Consider the following 15,650-nt stretch of genomic DNA (forward strand, 5'->3'; position numbering starts at 1 on the left):
CCTATTTCATAAATGGATGCATGTTTATTATTATGTGTTTCCTACAACAACCATTGAGAATAGTTAATGATTATTCAATAGGTCACTCATGTATAGTTCTATTTATTTTCTTTCGAAGATGCCTAAGTATAGTACAACAACTATTGATAATCTCCTACCTCTTTTGTCTCTAACTCACTATTATTTGTCTATTTGTTTTCCTGAGAAACTATCTTGTAGATAATATGTAAAACAATAACCATTGATAATTTCCTACCATTTTGTCTGTAATTTGGTAAGCCCCCCCGATTATTGTTATCCTTCTCTTACTCTTTAAAAAAAAGAATCCTTATAAGAAATGAATTTATAAGCACAACTTTACCATAATTTACAGGTTTTTTTCAGTCAACTGAATAGATGAACAAATGACAGTCTAACTGCTTTAACTGTCAAGGGTTTGGTAACACAGTTGAGTCCACAGAAAAACCTACTAACTATGAAAGATATTAACTGTGGAAACTCAAAGTAGTAGGTTAACTGCTGCTTTCTAAGGCAGAATAAAGACCAAATGCTTTATCTAAAAACACAGAAAATAAAATAACTTGAACTTCCTGTTTAAAAATGAAACCTAGCCAGGGATATAGCTCAGTGGCACAGCACCTGTCTAGCAAGCACGAGGCTGTGAGTTCAATTCCCAGTATCAAAAACCAAAACACCTAAAATAAATACTAAGAACAAGAAGATACTTTTTGAAAAAAAGAAGTCTACTTCTTGAAATATTTCCACTATCAGAAAGAGTAAATTCTAGGCAATAGTCAGACTTAGAATAAAAGGACAGGAAAGGAAAAGAAGAAATTCAGGGAAGGAATAATCTAAAATAACCAATTTGATTTTTGTTATTACTTTTGTTGTCATATTGACTTTTTGATAGTTTCATTCTCTATCTACACACATTCTAATAATGTGCTAACTTACCTAAGCAGAAGCAACTTCACCAGTGCAGAAAGAAGCAACAGATTAGGAGCAAAACATTTAATGCTAGAGATTATATTTATAGTAAATGAGGAAAGAGATGGGTACATAATTGACACAAAACAGTTGAAAAAGTTCTACAAAGAGTAACACTTACAATGTCATTAAATAAACCACAATGAGTGGCCGGGTGCGGGGGGGCATGGCTGTAACCCCAGCACTGGGGAGGCTGAGGCAGGAGGATCATTGTGAGTTCGAGGCCAGCCTGGGCTACAAAGTGAGCTCAAGGCCAGCCTAAAAAAAAGACCAAAAAAAAAAAAAAAAAAAAGAAACCACATGAAGTGAGGAAATTACTAACCTTATTATTTATTGTTCAGATATAAGTGACAAGAAACCTAGCTGAGGGGTTCCAGTTTTAGTTAGCAGCTGATAATCATTCAGAATAAATTATAAGTTTAATCTGCAGTTATTACCTTTGATTTTCACATAGAGATTAATCATGAACAATATTCTTGTTCAAACTCAATTATATGGAGGGAAATGAAGGGAAGAAAAACTTGTTTTTAACTATGACTTTTCTATCTTTGTCACACCTAATAATTTCTTTCATTCTAACATTTATGAATATCTATTCTTTTTACTGTCTTAAGAACATGAAACTAATAGGGAGAAAAGAAGCAAGAAAAATGGACTATGAGTTCAAATTCTCATCCACACGACTCCCTCCAGGCAGGCAAATCAGTGAAGCACAACAGAAGCTATGTTGGGTTATGATGGAGATGCCCCTGAGAGCTCCCAGACCCTTTCCTTACAACTGCCACACATATGCCAAAGAAAGGCTCTGGGATGAAGAGAAGGAAAAATCAACATTTCAAGTAACTAGTGTAGACAATGATCCCTTAGCACATTGTAAAATGTCCAATTTACAAATTTTGGAAGTCCCAAGGATTCCAAGCAAGATGGACTATTCATCTCAGTGTCCTTGGCTCAAATGGGACAAAATTTGACTGTGTAAATCTATGTTTTCAAACTCTTCCAAACAGCTCTTCTGATGCTCAAGTACTATAACCTCTCATGCTCTGAAGAAGAAAGGAAGCAATAAAGCTCTAAGTGGACTTGGAAAGGAAGTTAGAATGAGTTCTGAATATTGTTGGACCTTCAAAATTCTAATGAGTGGAAGTACTATATACTTAAAGGGCTAGAGTAAGATACTATGTTGGCATTTTGCAGAAATAATTCATTTGAAAGAGAATTTATTCTTTTTTTCTTTTCTTTTCTTTTCTTTTTTCCTTTGAGACATATAGTCTTGCTAGGTAGTTCAGGTTAGCCTTGAACTCACTATGTAGCCTAGGCTGGCCTTGAACTTAAAGTAATTCTTCTGCCTCTGCTTCCCAAGTGCTGGGATTACAGGCATTACACTACCATGCTGGGCTTTCAAAGCATTTGTTTTTGATGAAAAAAAGAAACAACACAGAAAAAATAAAAAATACATTAATGTCAAACATTCCTAGTTTGAGGAAAAACTCTACACTATATCAGTGACGACTGAGGCCATTCTTTTATTTCTGTGGCCCACAAACTTTATGGGCCACAGGCTCTTTCACAACTACTCAGTGCTGCTGTAGCACAAAAGCAACCATAGCTATTAAACAGACAAACACATAAATAAATGGCTGTTTGTGTATCATTAAAAGTTTATTTATAAATACTGACATTTCAATTTTATATAATGTCAATGTCATATTATGTTTCCTCTCATTTTTCCCCATCTAAAAATTAATGTTTGCTCATGGGCCATACAAACAGCTGCAAGGTGGATGTGGCTTGGGGGCCACTGTTTGCCTTCTCTTCTTGTGTCGTCATCAGTGTCTGTGGAAATTAAAATTCACAAACATCTATAAAAAATATCTTGTAACTTTCTTGATGTTTCACTAAGTTTCTTTTTTCTATTCCCAGTTTTAAGTCTTCCACAAAAACTTTCTGAAGTCTTCATTTCTTCAGACTCCTCTCCTTACTCCTTTCTCTCCCCAGGGAACAGGTCCGATGTTTAAGTCAAAATTAACCATGGGTGCGAGGGGAAAACCACCCATCTCAACTTTTATAAATCCTACTTCCTTTGACTACTGTGAAGGTCTGAATCTTTTCATCCTCAATCTTTTAATAAATATAGGTTTGACCAATCTTTTTATGTGCTTTCCTTTTAACCACCATTTAAGTTTAATTCTACACAATGAGATCTCTGTGAGGTCCTGGCAGTGTCTGCTTTTGAGAAAGCAGGTTTTAGTCACAAATAACTTGAATGTTAAAAATCTCTCCACTAACTATTCAAATGGCTTCTAAGGAAACTCAGGAGAGAGTTGGCCTATTGCTTTAAATTGCTTCTCTCCACTTTCTTTGTTTTTATTTTTATTATTTTAAAATTTATCTTTCTAATTACAATTACTAGAGTTATATTATTACTAGGACATTATCTAAAATATTTTATTACAGACAACATTCTTTTAAACACACATGGTTCTAATGTAAATTACTTAAGTAGAAACAATATATTTGTATTCAATTTTTAATTTTTGAAATACATTAAGATCAATAATAACTTGGAAAGGTACAACCATATACCTAAAAAATACCAAACTGTTTATTTCACAAAGTGACTCAGGGAAGCAGTCAGGGGGACCTTCACATAGAAACACTCAGGACTTAGTGAAAAGCCACATGGTGGGGGCAGAATTGTGTTCTTGAAAAGTGATGGGCAGGAGATGGAGCTTTCAATAAAGAATGAAATTTCACTCTGCATCTCTCCCCATCCATTAACATCAAGTGTTTAAATGCACCCATATTAAAACTGTTCCCAATGAATTCAGTGTAAATGAGTTCAGCAATCTGTGTGGGACTGGGAAGTGATTTCTCCTGGAAGAGAGATGCCACCCCAAGGAACAAAAGCAGAAAAAACAATCCAACATGTGACCGGAGGCAAAAGCAAGGAAAAATCTCTCTTGCTCTCCTCTGAGACTCATGGCTATATCTTTAGAATATCCTGCACAGACAGCAGAAATGGTAATTTCCTACACAATGCAAAGCAAAAAGCTCCTTTTCCTTTATTTTGCTGCCACAGGATTCACGCAGCCCACTGTACCTTAAAACATAAAACAAGGAATAGTTCCTATAAAGCAACATCCAAGGTCTGTGAAAGGTCAAAATATTTCTTAAGTGGTTAATACATCTTTCTTTTCTTTCTTTCTCCTTCCCTCTATCCTTCTCCCCGCCCCATCAAATTGCAAGTACATTAGCCAGGTTTTAATGTTATAAGTAATCTTTTGTGTATGGTGGGGTGCAGGGTTGACTGCGTTCTGCTATACATTTATATGTAGATTTTTAAAAACATACCTTCTCAGAAGTTCATCTCTTGTCCTTTATGATATTAAATAAAAATTCTGACTTAAGGATTATACTAAAAAAAAAAAAAAAAAAAAAAAAAATCACTCCTTTAGTCACTCTCTCCATCTCTTTGTCACTCCCCAAACAATTACTGTCCGATTTCTTTCAATGGATAAAAATAAATAAAAACATAGTCCAAACTTCCAGTCACCAAGTACTTCATCGTTACAATGAACTAAGAAGGTTTCTGGCTATTTCAATATACTTGCTAACCTGACAAAGAGTTGCAGTGATGAACAGTATGCAAATATCTAGAATCACACACTCCCTTGCAAACTTAACTGGTACTTGTCAGTAACATTAAAAGCAATTTCACAATAAATAGGCTAATTTCAAGTGTGTAAAACATTGAATTTCAATAATTTTTCTCTCAAACTTTATGTTTGGTTCTGCAATAGGTTACCGTTCTCTTATTTCTCATTTACAGCCCCCCTCCCCAGTTATTTCTCAATTCAATCCCAATGAAAAGTTTACAGTCTAAGACAACAAACCTACAGTTAAGCCATGTATGTAACAACAAAGAGAACATCAATGAGAAACAGGAGCAGATTAGCAAGACATTCTTCTTATCACAACTGCTCTCAGCAATTAAATTTCTACTTGCCAGTTTTCTTACATGAGCAATGGGAGGAGAAACTAAATTACTAATCTATAGTGAATGTAAATCAGTTATTATTTTAAAAACAAACTATTAAAAGACACAGAGTGGAATAATAGCAGTAAGTCTTTGGTTCCTTCCACTTGCCCTGGATTCTTGGGTTGCAGCTTCTCTAACAGCTAATTTTCCCTTCTTGTGGGGTTTCACTTGGTGTGCACTGCTCTCCACTTCCATTTCTACCCCTGCAGTTTTTAAAAAGGAGATAAAGCAACTGTATAAGAATGCCTAAAGACATCAAAGACCTAAGGCTTCACTGGTTGTGTGTGGCATAGGAGGAAGAGGAGAAAAACGTGAGGTAATGAGGATCTACTGTATTTACCTTATGTGCAGGGCATGTGGACAATAATAGAAACCATGTAGGGTGCACTTTTGGTCAAAAAAGAACATGGCAGCCTAATGGGAGGCCTTTGTTCTTCAAAAGGGTCTCCTTTTCCCCTTTTGTGCTTCACTTAATTCATGGCATCTGAGCTGCTCTTGAACTTGACAGACTGAGAAAAAAAAAAAGGGAGAGGAGGAGGGAGTCAGACACACAAAGAGAAGGGAAAAGGAAGGACTTCAAAAAGAATTCATTGGAAAAAATTAGTTCTACTGACAGTTTTGATGAAGTTTTAGAATTTTAAAGGAGTTAGAAAGTATAATGCAGTGTGAAAATAAATTTTTCCCAGTGATTGTAACAAATAACAAAATAGATAAGATACAAAATGAATTATGTACTAAGCACTTGGCATAGATTTTTTTTCTGAGACATGTAGTTCCTGAAATAATAAAAAGAAAACATCTGATATTCAACACTTACATGAAAGATAAGCATTCTACATGCAGGAGTGTACTGTAGTTGAATTATTTTCCAGTTTAGGAGAATTTTACTTAAGTAATAAATAGCACTTAAGAATACTACAAAACCACCACCGCCACCTACAGGATAAATATAGATATGCATTCTTTAATGTATTTCAAAGCCTAAGATTTTAAAAGCTGCATTAACTAAGCTGTGACACTTTGAAGTCAAAACTGAAAAACAATTTTTTTTTTTGGTAAATCAACAAACAACTTCACATGACAGACAAAGCTCTAGGTATCTCTGCCAATTTTAAATATTCACAAATACAAATGCAGAACAACAGAAAGATCCTCAGCTATGCTATACTCCTACTAACACAAAAGGCTGCTTTTCAAAAGCATAAAAGATTTGGCTATAACTGACTGTCTCATGGCTTTAAGATAGATTTCTTTTCTGATTATAAAACAGACATTCATTGTAAAACAACTGAAGAAGTCTGCGATACAGAAAGTTATCCTACTTGTGTGAGATTTAGTATTTATTTCTCCAGATTTTTCTTTCATACATGTGTTACATATGGAATCTTATATTTTCTGTCAACTACGTTAGTTTTGTAGTTTCCTTCTTCTTACAAGTTCATATCCTCACTTAACATATTTTATTCTTCCTTTATATCAATTTTTGGTAGTATATAGCATGCTGCTACAGGATGTATTAACGGTGTGTGACCAATATGCCCTTGATAGATGCTGGATTATTTGTATCTTTTCGACTCTACAAACAAAGCTTCAAGAAACAGCACTGTTAGTGTATCTTTCCTTACTGGTGTTTCTATAAAAAAATGGTTCGAGGCAGAATTCCTAAGTAGAAGGTGTTTCTATAAAAAAATGGCTAGAGGCAGAATGCCTAAGTAGAAGGGTATGAACATTTTAAAATGCATTATTATCAAATTGCTCTCAAAAAGTTGTACCTAGCCAACTTCCTAATATTACATAAAAAAGTGTTCATTTCCCCTGATACTAGACAAGAGGAATCTTTTAAGTATTTGAATATGTACATATATTGTCCTTTAAATTTAGAATATGATACACTTATTCTCAATAATTATTGATGAAAAGACTTTGTTTAAAAAAACCATTACTTTTAAACTAATTTTACAACCAATTATTTTATAGTCATAGCTCAATTGCATCTTTTAATGAAACTATTACCCATTAATCATCACAATGCACCCAGAAGGCACAAATCCACCCTCATCAGATAATTTATTACTAATAAAGAGACAGGATTTGCTGCAAGCCTCAAAGACAACTGCAAAAACAGGCAGAACCATATAAATGCATACACTTTCCAAAGAAAACAATTTAAGACACAGCTTTCAATTGGATTTATATGCATGAACATGTACACAAAAATAGGTCAGTTGCAGGGTATAAGTTTAACAGTAAGTGCAATCATACTAATCACATCTTGTCTGGATAAGTTACATAAGTGTGTAAGTCTGTAGATGTGACAGCATTAACTTAGTATTGACCTAAGATGATTTCTAAGTCAGGGTTCCTCAACTTCAGCACTAATGACATTTTGGACCAGGGAATTCTCTTAGGGGAAGAAAGATGGGCAGACTTACAGTTGCAGGGTGTTTAGCAGTTCATCTGACCTCTAATCACTAGATGCCATTAGCATCATCCTACAGGTTGTGCCAACCAAAAATGTCTCCAGGTATTGACAAATGTACCCTGGGAGGCAGAGAGGTGAAATGGACAAAATCATGTCAAGACCATTACTCTGAGGTACCTAGACGAACTGTAACATACATTTCACAACATCATGCACTGTCCACAAGTTCTATTTTAACAGCATACAGAAATTAGGGATATAGATCAGCAGCAGATCACTTGCCTGACATGCATGAGGACCTGAGTAGAAAAAGAAAGAGAGAGAGAGAGAGGGAGGGAGAGAGAAAGAGAAGAGAAGGGAGAAAGTAGGAGGGAGGGAGGGAGAGAGGAAGTAGGGGAGAGAGAGAAGGGGGAGGGAGGGGAAAGACAAGAAGGAAGGAGGGGAAGGGGAAGGAAGGAGGAAAGAAAAAGAAATTTTTAAAAAAGCACATAAATGCTTTAAATAGTTAAAATACTTATCAATTTCTCATTAACCTTTATCACATTCTGCAGCCATCAGTGCACATGGTGGCATCAGGTAGACATAAATAAAGACAATGACACTAGCCTAATTACTAGCTAACGATGTTTCATAGCAGTTTAATCAAGGAAATACTAAACTGGTATGACAAAAATCTCATTTGCTTTATCATTGTAAACTATCTTATTGAATCTACCTCCAAAATATATGCTGAATCCAGTGCTTCTGTTTCTTCCACAACCTTCATTTCAGCCACCATCATCTCTTACCTACACTTACAGCCTTGTAACTGTTCCGTCAGCTTCTAAACTCTCTGGAGCCATTCTCTATTCATGTGTTCACTCATTCAACTAATATGTACTGAATGCCTATTACATGTAGCATTCTACATACTAAGAATACACTGGTGCATAAAACTCTTACAAAATTTTTTATCTAGTAAAAATTATATTTTAGAATAAAATATGCTAAGTCAAAGCAGTAAGTGCTTTGGAAAAAAAAAAAAGTAGGGATGATGGGCAGAGGTGGGTCTGGTGTTAAACATAGCAGTCAAGGATAGACTCACTAACTGTACAAAGACCTGAAAAAATTTTAGGGAGTTTAGTAAACAGGTATTTGGGAAAATGGTCACAGGCAAAATAGAGACCAAGTCTAAGGGCCTTGAGGTGGGAGCATGCCTCTGACTTCACTCTGAAACAGGAAACCCCTAGAAGACCTGGAGCAGAGGGGAGACATACTCCTAACATTTTAGAGAAATTCTGACAACCAGGTCAAGAATGACAGTAGGGGTGCAAGGGTGAAGGCAGGGATCAGTTAATTCATAAGCTATTGACACTACTAGTAAAGATGATGAGAAGGGCTTGGATTTGGGAAATATTATTAAGACTGTAAAAACAGAAATTAGATTGTGTCACTTTTTTATTCAAAAGCCCTCCATTGCCACCTTTAATCCCAGTGTGCTTTATACAAAGCATAAAAGCCAATTAAAAGGCTCTATATATTTGGTCTTTACCCAACTTCTAGCTTCATCTTATTCCTTAGTAATCAAAAAGTACATTCTGAGACACTGATCTTTCAGGTTATTGAATACTTAAAATTATTTACCATCTGCAGGCCTTGGTCCATACTGTTTTCTCAGCCTAGAATACCCTTCTCACTCTTTTCTTGCCTACATAGCTTTCATATTTCAAATTTCAGCTTAGAATGCATTTCCTTCAAAGGACCTACCTGGAAGTGCCACTCTAAATTAATTTCATTTATTTTCCCAATTATTTTTTTCTGAAAGTACCCCCAAAATGTGTTTCCTTGATAGCCCTTCACCCATCCGTAATTATAATGTGGTTTAATTACTATTGATGGTTAATGTTTGTCTCTTTAGACAGCGGGTTATAAAGAGCGAGGAGCACTGTGGTTTTACTTATATTTATATCCTCAGGATTTGGTACAATACCTAGTACATAGCAAGCACAAAAGAATGCTTGTTGAACACATCATAGAGTTTTTATTCCAGCTCTGCCAGATATGACCTAGTCACATATGTTCTCAGAACTTCAACATACATTTCCCCTCTCTGGATCTTAAGACTCTAGGAAGGTCAGAAGTACTAAAGTAAGTCAAAGAAGTAGAGAATCACAGGAATTTTCAGAACAGTCAGGGAAGCACATGCTATGTGATGGGCCAGTAAGTGCCTTGGCAAAAAAGGAAAGTAGGGAAGGATGAAGCAGTCAGGGAGTGGCAGGAGAGATGAATGAGGCTTGGATTGCTGGGTTATGAAATCTGGACTGTATTCAGCAGACAAAAAGAGAATAATTAAAGGCTTTTTAAGTAGAATAATGCAACATTCAGAACCAGGATTCTAGAAGATTTGTCTGTGGTATATAATTCACTGAACAAGAGTCTGAATGCAGAACTCTGAACCAGAGGCCAACAGGTAAACAAGGCCTCAACCAGTTTTAAAAGACTAGCTGGATATGAGAACAAATATATATTTTTCTACATCTTTATTAGTGAGATGCTTAGTGCCATCTGATAGTTAAATGATGCTTACCTTCGTTTTACTCACACAGAAAACAAAAAAATGACCCAACAATGGAAAATATTTCCATTTTCTCATTCATTCATTACTGACAATGTTAACCAATTAATCTTTCCAAAACATGAGTAGGATTGTACTACTTAAAAAACTTGAGTGAATCCCCACTGTCTACCAAATTAAATCCGAACACTTTAACCTGATATTTAAGACCCTATACAAGCTAGCCCCAACTTACTTACTTGTACTCACCTATGTTCTAGCCAAATGGAACTACTTCTGCTCCAAACACAGCTGACTTTTTTTGCCTTTACCAGACCTTGCTTCACACAGTTCCTTCGTTTTGAAACTCAATCCCACCCTCCACTAATAACCCACCTGTCAATCGTCAATCTCCCAGCTTTTTTATTCGAGGCTCAGCTCACATACCACTGCCACTCCAGGATCTTTCCCTAGCCCACTTCAAGTACAAAATGATTTCACCTACTCCCAAGTGCTTTGTAACATACCACATTCTATCCTGAATAACTTTTTCCTGATATGCTGTTTCCCCAATTAAATTATAAACCAGTTCCAGCCCCTCTCTTTATAAAGCGAATATGATACATAAAACAAACAGCTACATTTTAAAATTTACAAATGGTTTATCCTAAGACCATACTCCCCTGGAGGGCAGGAATTATTTCTGATTCATCTTTTGCTTCCCGCAGTTCTCTAAATAAAGTATGTATGTGAGAAACTGTTGATTTAAAAAGCCAAAAATTTTAAGTCAAATATTAAATGTGCCCTTATTACTCAAGTTTTCCTAATTGAACCATATTAAAAGAAAGAAGCATTCAGCATCTACACTGTAGTTAGCCACTATGCTAAGAAACAGAGGAAATGTTAAAAAGTAAGTATAAAAAAAGATCGTGGGGCTGGGGATGCAGCTCAGTGGTAAGGCTTCTGCCTAGACTGCAAGAGGCCCTGGGTTCAATCCCCAGCACTACAAAACCCAATCCATCATACCCATCCTAAGAAAGCAGCTTCAATATTCTCAGGAACATAGAACATGTTTTCAAAATAATCAGGAAAATAATAGGACATGTTTTCAAAATAATCAAGAAAATAATGAAAGTGCTATCAATCATAATCAAAATCTTGAGCATAAATTTTAAAAGGTGGTGTAGACAAGAAGTGCATGGGAAATTCAGAATGGAGAGATCAAAGCTGGCTAGTCTCGGGGCTGGGGATTTAGCTCAGCAGCACAGCACCTCCCTGGCAAGCGCAAGGTCGTGAGTTCGATTCCCGGTACCGGAAAAAAAAAAAAAAACAACAAAGCTGGCTAGTCTCAATAAAGCATGCTTATAAGAAGCTAGAGAGCAAGAAGACGAAAGATTATCCAAAACAATGTGTTCACATAGCTTGTTCCAACAGCCATATCCATTTTTATCCATCATACTTTAAAAAACAAAATGCATCGCATGCATAGCACATCTACCTGTTAATGTTCATGCTTACTAGCCCCATTCTCTCCTCTAACGCCTTCATCAAAAACCAAACACATGACAACCATCTTCCAAAGCCTAAAATCATTTTCTACATTTTCTTCACATACAATGGCAGAGGGCAGGGAAGCAGATCTCAAAGATGATCATTATAGAAAACCCAGTTAAATTCTAAATAAATCACAACGAATTCTTACAATTTCTGCTCAACTCAATCAACAGTATTTATAATTGAACAAATTTTAGATAGGTTATGCCTACCTAGAAGCTGTTCTTACTCCTGTTCAAATGTTTCAAATTAGAAATGTCATTCAAACAAAAAGCAGTATAGCCTTACGGTTTTTAAATCGAGGCCTTGGAGCCAGACAGCCTGGGTTCATAGTCCCAGCTGAGTAAGCTGCTTCTGAACCTCAGTTTACACAACTCTAAAAGGAGAACAATAATAAGTTTCCACACTATCAGGAAAATCAAATGAATCAGTGTATGAAAACACTGTACTAATCTAGCACACAGTCAGTAAGCAAAAAAATTATTTTCTTCTATTATTATTCAAAGTAATTAAGGGTATTAATTTAGTCAGAATTACTGAGGCGGTAATACAGTAGCAAACAAAATGTGCCATCTTCAAATGTCAAAACTGGGCAACACTGATACATATGAAATTAACACTAAAGAAAAATGTAGAATCTATGTATATATGGAAACTCAGTATATGACACAGCTGGCATTGTAGGAAAACTAAGGAAAGAGGGAAGTTTAACATCATACTGAGAGAACTGAAAGTCATTATATTTTTTAAAAAGATCTCCACCTCACATCCTACATAAAAATCAATCGCAAGTAGATTAATGATCAAAATGTGAAAAAATAAAATGTAAAGCTTGGAGAAAACGAAAGAAAATTTCACTGGCCTTTGCAAAGCACTACAACCCCAGCCCTTTCTTTTTTTTTTTATTTTTTTTTTCTCTCTCCTCCCCTCCCTTCTACTTCTCTTCTTTTCTTTTAAGACAGAGTCTCACTAAGTTGCCCAGGATGGGCTCAAAACTGTGATCCTCCTGCCTCACCTTTCCAGAATGTGAGGATTACAGGTGTGCACCAGCATGCCTGGCTTAGAAATATTTCTTTAGTAAGCCATACAAACCATAAAAGGGATGATAAATTCAATAGTATTAAAATCAAAAACTTTCTTCATTGAGTCCCTTTAAAAACACAAAAGCAAACCACATGCTGGAAGAAATAATAGAACACATATAAATAACAAGGATTTGAATCTAAAACTTTCCTACAAATCAATGAGATAAAAATCCAATAGAAAACATACTAACTGGCAATTTACAGAAGAAACATAATACTATATCAAAAAGCATGAAGGGCTAGAGGGTTTAACTCAGTGGTAGAGTGTTTGCCTAGCATGTGTGAGGCCTTAGGTTCAATCCTCAGCACTGGGGGCAGGGGGCACACATGAAGGAGACAGAGGGAAAGGAGACATGGGTGGTGGTGGATGGGTGTCCACAACTGAGCAAACAAGGAGAAGAGTGAGTCAGGTCCCCAGGATCACAGAGAATATTTTTAAAGGGATATGAAAAGTTACTCAATCTAATTAATATGTTACAAACTCTATGAGATGTCATTTAATATTTCAAGCAAATATTAAAGCCTCCTGGCAAAAATGTGGAGCAGTAAGAACTATACAAGTAATAAGAATGTAAACTGATGTAAGATACTGGTAATATCTAGTAAAGCTGAGGATGTGTATACCCTACAATGCAATAATCCCACTCATATTTCTATGTACATATACACTTTATGCTCTTTAATGAAACTCTTGAACATACATGCAAGTAAATACAGTACAAGATTACACATCATACCACTGTTTATGAGTGTCAAGAACTGCAAAGTCAAAAATGTACATCAACTGAATAAATAAATCAACCACAGCGTATTGATCTATTCAATAAAATATTTTAGTTGTGAAAATGAATTGTGGTAGACTGACTGCTAATCACTAGTGGTCATTACTCCCCCTTTCATGCCATTTTGCAGCATGTCTTTGTTGCTCCTCACAAGAGCTGCATCCCTCCAATGTGGGATGGCCTTGAATAAAAGGCAGTGAAAGTGACGAGCCTAAGTCTCAACATTTGAACGTTTTCTCTAGTTCCTTTGTAACTCTTCTCACCTATCAAGTGAACATGATGGGGCTAGAAATCACATGAAGCAGAAACAAGCTTCCTCTGTGGAAACATCTTGGCCTACCCTATCTTTAGCAGATGATCATAGATGCATGAGCAAGTCCAGTCAAGATCAGCAGGATCACCTGGGTGACCCACAGTCTCATGAGCAAAGATACAAGGTGTTATTTGAAATCAGTAAATTTGAGGGTTTACGACATGAATGAATTAGTGATACATGTCACACGAACGCATCTTTTTTTTCCTGTGTTGAGTCAAGCTGAACACATCTGACATACAATGTTGAATATAAAAAGCTGCACAAAAATATGATTATCATTGCATTCCCCTCCATGCTTTATTTTTCTACTTGGTACTTACAACACTAGCTAATAAAAGCAGGGATTTGCATTGTGTTTGTCATTGTTTTCTCAGCACCTAGAACAAAGACTGGCAGAAATTCTAACCCAAACCTCCCCACAAGACTAATGTGCATCCTGAACTGGGAATTGCTGTTCTTGTGGGAGTGAGTAGCACAGTAGCAGTTAACAAGATGGGATTGGCAAACTACAGCCTGTGGGCAGAACCTGACATGATGACTATTTCTGTATGGTCCACAAACAGGTTTGTTTTTTTTTTTTCGGTAGTGGGGACTGAGCCTCATGCATGACAGGCAAGCACTCAACCGCTGAGCTACATTCCTAGCCCTTTTCATTTTATTTTGTGACAGAATCCTCTCTTGATCCTCCTGCCTCACCTTCCTGAGTAGTTGCGATTACAGGCATGTGCCACCATCCATTATTCCTGAAAAAATTCTTAGAATACTTCTCAGATGAAGAAGTACAACTGGCCAATAAATAAATGAAAAAAGGTCCAACATCACTAGTCATTGGAAAAATGCAAATTAAAATAAATTCCATCTCACCCCAGAAAGATTTCTTGGCTACCATCAAGGAATCAACCAATAACAAATGGTGGTAAGGCTGTAGGAAGAAAGGAACCCTTCTTCACTGCTGGTGGAACTGTAAGCTAATACAACCACTATGGAAATCAGTCTGAAGATTCCTCAAAAAACTAAAACTAGAAACTTCATTTGACCCAGCTATTTCCCTTTAGGTATCTTCTCAAAAGGCTTAAAAACGTTGTATCACAGCAACGTATGCATACCTGTTTATAACAGCACAATTCATAATAGCTAAATCTTAGAATCAGCTTATACGTCCATCAACGAATGGGTAAAGAAAATATGGTACCTATACCCAACGAAGTAATACTCTGCCATTAAGAAAGATAAACGAGTCATTCGTATGAAAATGAAAGACTATAATGTTAAGTGAAGTAAATCAGACACTGTACAAGACTGTGTATCATATGGTTTCCTTTATATGAAAATTTAATAGGGAAGAAGAGGGAAAGAATAAAAGAGTAATTATATTCTAAGTATGTCTCTGTTGAGGTCTCTGGCTTCACTCTAATGTGGTCTGAGCTCATTTTGCAGGATTTATACTTCTTTGGCTATGTTGAGGTCTCTGTTATGAGCATGGTCTATTTTTTTTTTTTTTTTTTTAGCATGGTCTATTTTGAAGAAAAGAAAGTAAATTCCCACAGTGGGAAAGTCAATAGGGTTTGAGAATAGCTCAGTGGTGGCCTAGATTTAGGGGGAAAGGTTTGGGTGATGATGATTACTGGGTAGAGAGTATTTTGATTTGGGATAACAAAAATGACCTAAATTTGATTTTTAAAAAACAGTAATAATTTTTAGAGGTCACAATAGACTTGATGATAGGAACATCAATTAAGAAATATTAGCCTTTGAAAATAATTGTTACTACTTGATTTGTATTACAAAAATTTTTAGTCAATTACCAAATTACATTTTGAATTCTGTCAATTAAAATATAAAAATTTAGGGGCTGGGGATTTAGCTCAGCGGCAAAAGCGCCTGCCTGGCAAGCGCAAGGTTGTGAGTTCGGTTCCCGGTACCGGAGAAAAA

The 15,650-nt window shown here is 36.0% G+C and overlaps 1 protein-coding gene across 4 annotated transcripts in view; it reads right to left on the reverse strand.

Annotated features, from left to right (window-relative positions):
- Pou2f1 (POU class 2 homeobox 1) overlaps positions 1-15,650 on the reverse strand; it is a 165,069-nt gene that overhangs the window by 112,306 nt on the left and 37,113 nt on the right. Inside the window, exon 1 of one of the 4 annotated variants that reach the window (XM_013521422.1) lies at positions 4,339-4,357. The exons of the other annotated variants lie outside the window; for them this stretch is intronic. The gene's annotated coding sequence lies outside the window, so the exon portion shown is untranslated. Of the gene's footprint in view, positions 1-4,338; positions 4,358-15,650 lie in introns of those variants that run through there. 4 annotated transcript variants of the gene reach the window in all.

Source organism: Chinchilla lanigera, unplaced genomic scaffold (genome assembly GCF_000276665.1).
Source record: "Chinchilla lanigera isolate Chin_1 unplaced genomic scaffold, ChiLan1.0 scaffold00061, whole genome shotgun sequence".
Taxonomy (NCBI): domain Eukaryota; kingdom Metazoa; phylum Chordata; class Mammalia; order Rodentia; family Chinchillidae; genus Chinchilla; species Chinchilla lanigera.